We start from the raw sequence: 6,089 nt of genomic DNA on the forward strand, positions 1-6,089 counted from the left end.
ACAAGCCTTTTATTCTTATGATCCAGTTCAAGGGAGAAAGCATATCAAGAAGAATGTCCCAGGGCTGTCTCAAATGAGAGAAAAAGAAACAAAGATTTTACAGTTTTTCCCAAGTAGAAAGGACCTAGTTCTTGGAACCATCACATGTAGATGTAGAGTTCATCTGAGCCTGCACTCACTCTCCTATCATGTGTGACATGTCTCATTGTTATGTTGAATCCCCACAAAAGGTGTGATTTTTATTGTTATTAGGTGAATTTATTACAGTACAATTATTCTACACATGAGGGTGTCACTCAGGAGAATGTCTCTAAATTTTTTTGATGCCATTTTCTTTTCCTATATAAAAAAGGCTGGGCCGAATTGCACACGTCAGTAATTCCAGCTACTCAGGAGGCTGAGGGAAGAGTATTGTAACTTCAAGATCAGCCTGGGATACAGAGTAAATTAAAGACCAGGCTGAACAACTTAGTAAGACCCAATCTCAAAAATTACAAGAAATGGGGCTGGAGAGATGGCTCAGCAGTATTGGCTGCTCTTGCAAAGGACTCAGGTTTGAATGCCAGCACCCACATGGCAGTTCACAGCCCTCTACAACTTTAGTCCCAAGAGATCTGATGCCTTCGTCCAGCCTCTGCAGACACTACATGCACACGGTGCACAGATATACATACATGCAGGCAACACACCCATACAAATAAAAAAACAGAAAAAAAATTTTTTTTTGGCTTTTCAAGACAGGGTTTCTCTGTGTAACAGTCCTGGCTGTCCTGTAACTTGCTTTGTAGACCAGATTGGCCTTAAACTCACTGAGATCCACCTGCCTCTGCCTCCTGAGTGCTGGGATTAAAGGTGTGCACCACCACCACCTGGCCAAATATATATATATATATATATATATATATATATATATATATATATATATATATATATATATATATATATGTTTTAAGCTTGGTAGTGGTGATACATGTCTTTAATCCCAGCACTTGGGAGGCAGACGAAGGTGGATCTCTGAGTTTGAGACCAGCCTGGTCTACAGAGCAAGTTCCAAGACAACCATGGCTATTACATGGAGAAACCCTGTCTCAAAAAAAAAAAAAGAAAGAAAGAAAGAAAGGAAAGAAAACATTTTAATTTCTTTTTATTATCTTGTTATATGTATGAGGGTTTTTTTCCCACTGCATATATGCCTGTGTATCGTGTGTGTGACTGGTGCTTATGGAAGCCAGAAGAGGGCGTCAGATCCCTTGGAACTGGAATTACAGATGGTTGTGAGCTGCCATGAGGGTGCTGGGAATTGAATCCAGGTCCTCTGGAAGAGCAGCCAGTGTTCTTTTTTTTAATTTTTTTTATTTTACAATTAATTTAATTTTACATATCAGCCACAGATTTCCCCTGTCCTTCCTCCTCCCACCCCCAGCCTTCCCTCCCAATCTGCCCCCCATTCCCACTTCCTCCAAGGCAAGTTCTCCCCTGGGGAGTCAGCCCAGCCTGATAGATTCAGTCGAGGCAGGTCCAGTCCCCTCCTCCCTACACCAAGGCTGTGCAAAGTGTCTCAGCATAGGCCCTAGGTTCCAAGAAGCCAACTCATGCACCAAGGACAGGTCCTGGTCCCACTGTTTTGGGGGCTTCCTAAACAGTTCAAGCTAATCAACTGTCTCACTTATCCAGAGGGCCTGGTCCAGTTCCAAGGGGGCTCCTCAGCTATTTTTTTTAATGCCGAATGCCGTTTATTGATGGAGGGAGGAAGTCTTGAATACAGGCTTACAGCACAATGGGAGAACCCCAGAGGGCAGAAGTTTGCTATAGATGTTTTACAATCTTGCATCTAAGCTGTTAACACCCATTGTGCAGGATACATAGACAAGGAACTTCCCTTAAGTATTCAGGAGGGTGAAACCCGGGAGGGAATTAGCATAGGGAGGATATCAAGGTCAAGGTCAGCAAGCAATGCAACAGTTATCCAAAACGGGGGCCAGGGACCTACAGGTCCTCCTTTTACTAATAAATGAGCTTCTGACTTAGGTTGTGTGGGATGTCAGCAGGTCACCTTACCCATCATGGAGACACCTGCCCAGGCCACACAGGTGCTCTGTCTTAGGTTGGTGAGCGCCCCCCAGCAGCCAGTGTTCTTAACTGCTGAGCCATCTCTCCAGCCCCAGCAAAAATATTTTTTTATTATGAAAATAAACTAGGCATGGTATCTGTCAAGAGAGGAGATTTTTTAAATTAATTTTTAAGATTTTTTGAGACAGGGTTTTTCTGTGGAGCCCTGGCTGTCCTGGAATGTTAGCTCTGTAGACCAGGCTGGCCTTGAACTCATAGATCTGGCTTCCTATGCATCCCAAGTGCTGGAATTAAAGGCCTGCACCACCATGCCCTGTTTGAGAGGAGATATTTTAAAGTGGAACTTGTGGACTCATCTGTGAGATGGCTCACTGGGGAAAGGCTACAAAAGCCTGATGACCCAAATTCAATCTCCAGCACCCATGTCAACATGAAAGGAGAGAACCAATTCCACAGTTAGCCATGGCGTTCTTACCCTCCTGCACAGACACAAACGCTTCAGAATATCTTTCTGTAAACCAAGTTGTAAGTTGAATGGGGGCAGGATATTGTTTAGATTTAGAAAAGAGAGGAGAATACTAGAAATTCAAAATCATACATTGTTTTGTCCTAAGTAAGAACAGTTTATTTACTGTCCTTGACAAGCTGTCTTTTGGAAAACATCTATTATCTCCATGGGCAATTTGAGCTTTATCGGTGACATAAGAAGTTTCCTTTTTTTTTTGTTTGTTTGTATTTTTCATTTCGTTTTGGTTTGGTTTGGTTTTTTGAGACAGGTGTAACAGCCTTGGATGTCCTGGAACTCACTCTGTAGACCAGGCTGGCATTGAACTCAGATTAGCTTGCCTCTGCCTCATGAGTTGAAGTTTCCTGCTTTTTTTCAGCAGAAGAGGAAGAACAAATCCTGGGATCATAGGTTCTTCTGTCTCCTATCCTTCTCTTCCCTTGTCACTATAATTCCCTAGCCTTTCTATCCGTCCTCAGTACCACATTCTAAAAGGACCCGAATATCAGTGTTAGTTTTTCGGCTGCGTTGTGTTCTTACCCTGCAAGGAAATGCCACGAAACACGACAGAATCCGCTAACAAGAGTTTTATTAAAGGGACAGAGAGTGAACAGGCCTGCGGGAAACACGTGTGTGGAAAAGAAGGAACCGGGAACATGGCGCCTGATTTTAAAGGCTGGGCGTGGACAGATCAGCGTCACTACTACACGCAAGCGCGTAGATCACATGGCCACGTTGCGCGCTTACGTGGCCAGTGGGACGTCATGGATCTTGGTCACGCGAGATGCCCTGACCCGGAAATGGCTATCTGGACCTGGACCTAGCTAGGCGGAAGTATCCGCCAGGCATATGCAGATACGCCTGACCGTGGGGGCTTGTTGTAAATCTTTCAATCAGCATAAAGAAAGAGGAAAGGAAATCTACCCTCACTGTCAAGAAAATTGAGGGCAAAGAATACAATGAACCTCAAGAGGAGTGGATGCAGAATAAGGCAGTTTCAAAATAGTCTTGGTAAAAGTTAGAGAAGTCACCATGGCTTGAGAGGAAGGCAAAGCTCACATTCTGAGTGGTGTTCTCTCCATTCCTGGCCAGAAGTGGGGGAGGGGGAGCACTCCACTGTGTCTTCAGGATTGCTTCCTTCCTTGTGTAGATAGTGTTATACCTGAGAAGAAACCATTTCCATAGCTGTCTTTAGACTGGCCAGTCTGCCTCTTCAGAGAATTTCCAAGAGCAGCCCTTTACTGGCTTTTGAGGTCCCTTTTTATGGGGAAGGGTCAGGGTTGATAGAAAACAGCTGTCGAGATAATTGGCTGTTAGCACCTGGACAGAAGAGTAAGGGACTCAGGGCTCAAGGCTGCCTGTGGGGTAGATAAGTGCAAGAATCCATCATGTGGAAGGGCAGTTACCAAGGTATCTGGGAAGACACATTTTCCTTAGGCAAAAGGGCAATCATATATTACAGGTTCAGGAGGTTAGCAAGGCAAAGGGGTGGATATACATCATGGGGTCACAAGTTCAGCATAGGTTGAAAAACATGGTTTACAGAATACATTAGGATGTAGAATGTACACTTGTAAAGTGCAACTTCTGGGGCCCCATGGATTTTTTGATCAAGAGGATGGATGACTTGCCAGAGCACTTTTAGAGATGCTCTATCATTCCCTGGCATATAACTGACCAAAATATTGACTGATTTTTAAGTCCCTATATCTTCATTGCTATTGACCTCCAAGTATGCTGATTGAGCACCCAGAAAATCAGCAGTTTCACCAGTATTGAAGAATTGATTGTATTTTAAATTTTAGATGGACTGGAGAGATGACTTGGTAGTTAAAAGTGCTTACTGCTTTTAAAGAGGACCTGAGTTTAGTTCTCAGTGCCCATGCCAAGTAGCTCACAACTGCCTGTTACTCCAGATCTATGGGAAGCCAACCCTTATGGCCCCTGCAGGCACCCTCCTACACCAACACACACACACACAATTTTAGAATAATAAAAATAAATTTAATTCCTTAGTAGGAGAGGAGGTACCTAGTCTCACTGCAACTTGATATGTCATGGTTGGTTGATATCCATGGGAGGCCTGCCCCTCTCTGAAGAGAAACAGAAAAGAAATGAAAGGATGGGGGAAGGGGGCTCTGTTGAGGGACTAGGAAGACAGGAGGGAATGGAAACTTCAGTCAGGATGTAAAAACAAAAGCAAACAAATAAACAAATTAATTAATTAATTAATTAAAATTTAATTGCCATATGACACTTACATAAAGCTTGACAGAGACAGAACTTTAAATAAATCTTGACTCTCTCAACACTCATGTTTTTTAATTAGAGGCCTGACACAGTAGGAACTAAGCAATTATCTTGATAAAACATAAATCTTTTTTGAAGCATATGGATTAAATAAAACTGAAAGCATGGGGCTAAGTCATTGTCCTTATCTTTGGATTCCAGGATTTACAGAGACCTAGCATGTCCTAGGAGCTAGTTTGTTTATCTAGGCAATAGGGACTATTTTAGACCACTTGTGGGATCAGAGTTAAGGCAATAACTAACCAAATAACGTCTTGACTGAGAATTTATTTATTCATTTATTTATACTTTCTGTTTTAAAATTTTGCTTATGCTATGAACTAAAAGGCATGTGGACTAACTTAATTTTTTAAATGTATATGACCATTTACTTATAAGCCAGTTTGATGCTATGTAAACAATATAAAAACATTAGCACAAGTAACAATATATACATATACCCACAAACAAAGACAGATTTAAGGGCCAATGAGATAGATCACCAGGTAAAGGCATTTGCTTCAAAAATGTAATGACCTGAGTTCAATCCTGTGGGAGCCTACAACTGACCCAGTTTCCCAGTTTGAATCTGAAGTCTATTCTGAGTCAATAGAGTTCAAGCTTGCTTGCTCCAGGGCTGTGAGAAAGTCCCTGATTAGCCCATAGAGTCTCCTTGAAGGGCTGTGAGAAAGTCCTGATTAGCCCAAGGGAATGAACACACTATCTAGCTAGATGCAGGCTGCTGATACCAGCCGGAGGTACATTGAGATAGAAAATGAAACTCCCCGCTCCTTGACTCAAGGACAGGATAGATAGTGGTTGAATGCCTGTGCTGTGCATTGTTCTACCTCTGTCCTTCAAGACTGTATATAAGCTCGCTGTGAAATAGACTCGGAGCTGTTTGGCATTGACCAGCAGTCCTCTGGGCTCTTTTCTGTCTTCTTCATTGTCTCTACAATTCGCACACCCTCACCCAGCTGACTGTCAACAGGCTCGACACAATCCCTGGAAGCCACATGAAGGTGCAAGGATAGAATCAATTCCTTAAAGTCGTTCTCTTTAGTGTGTCATGTACACTATGGTACATGCAACCCCACACATACACATACATACACATTATTTACATATACATACAACAACAATAAAATAAAGTTTAAAATAGATTTCTAAAGATGTATTTTATGGGGACTGGAGAGATGGCTCAATGGTTAAGAGCATCCGCTGC

This window comes from Peromyscus californicus, unplaced genomic scaffold, assembly GCF_007827085.1.
Source record: "Peromyscus californicus insignis strain IS unplaced genomic scaffold, ASM782708v3 Scaffold_10__1_contigs__length_136768540, whole genome shotgun sequence".
NCBI lineage: Eukaryota > Metazoa > Chordata > Mammalia > Rodentia > Cricetidae > Peromyscus > Peromyscus californicus.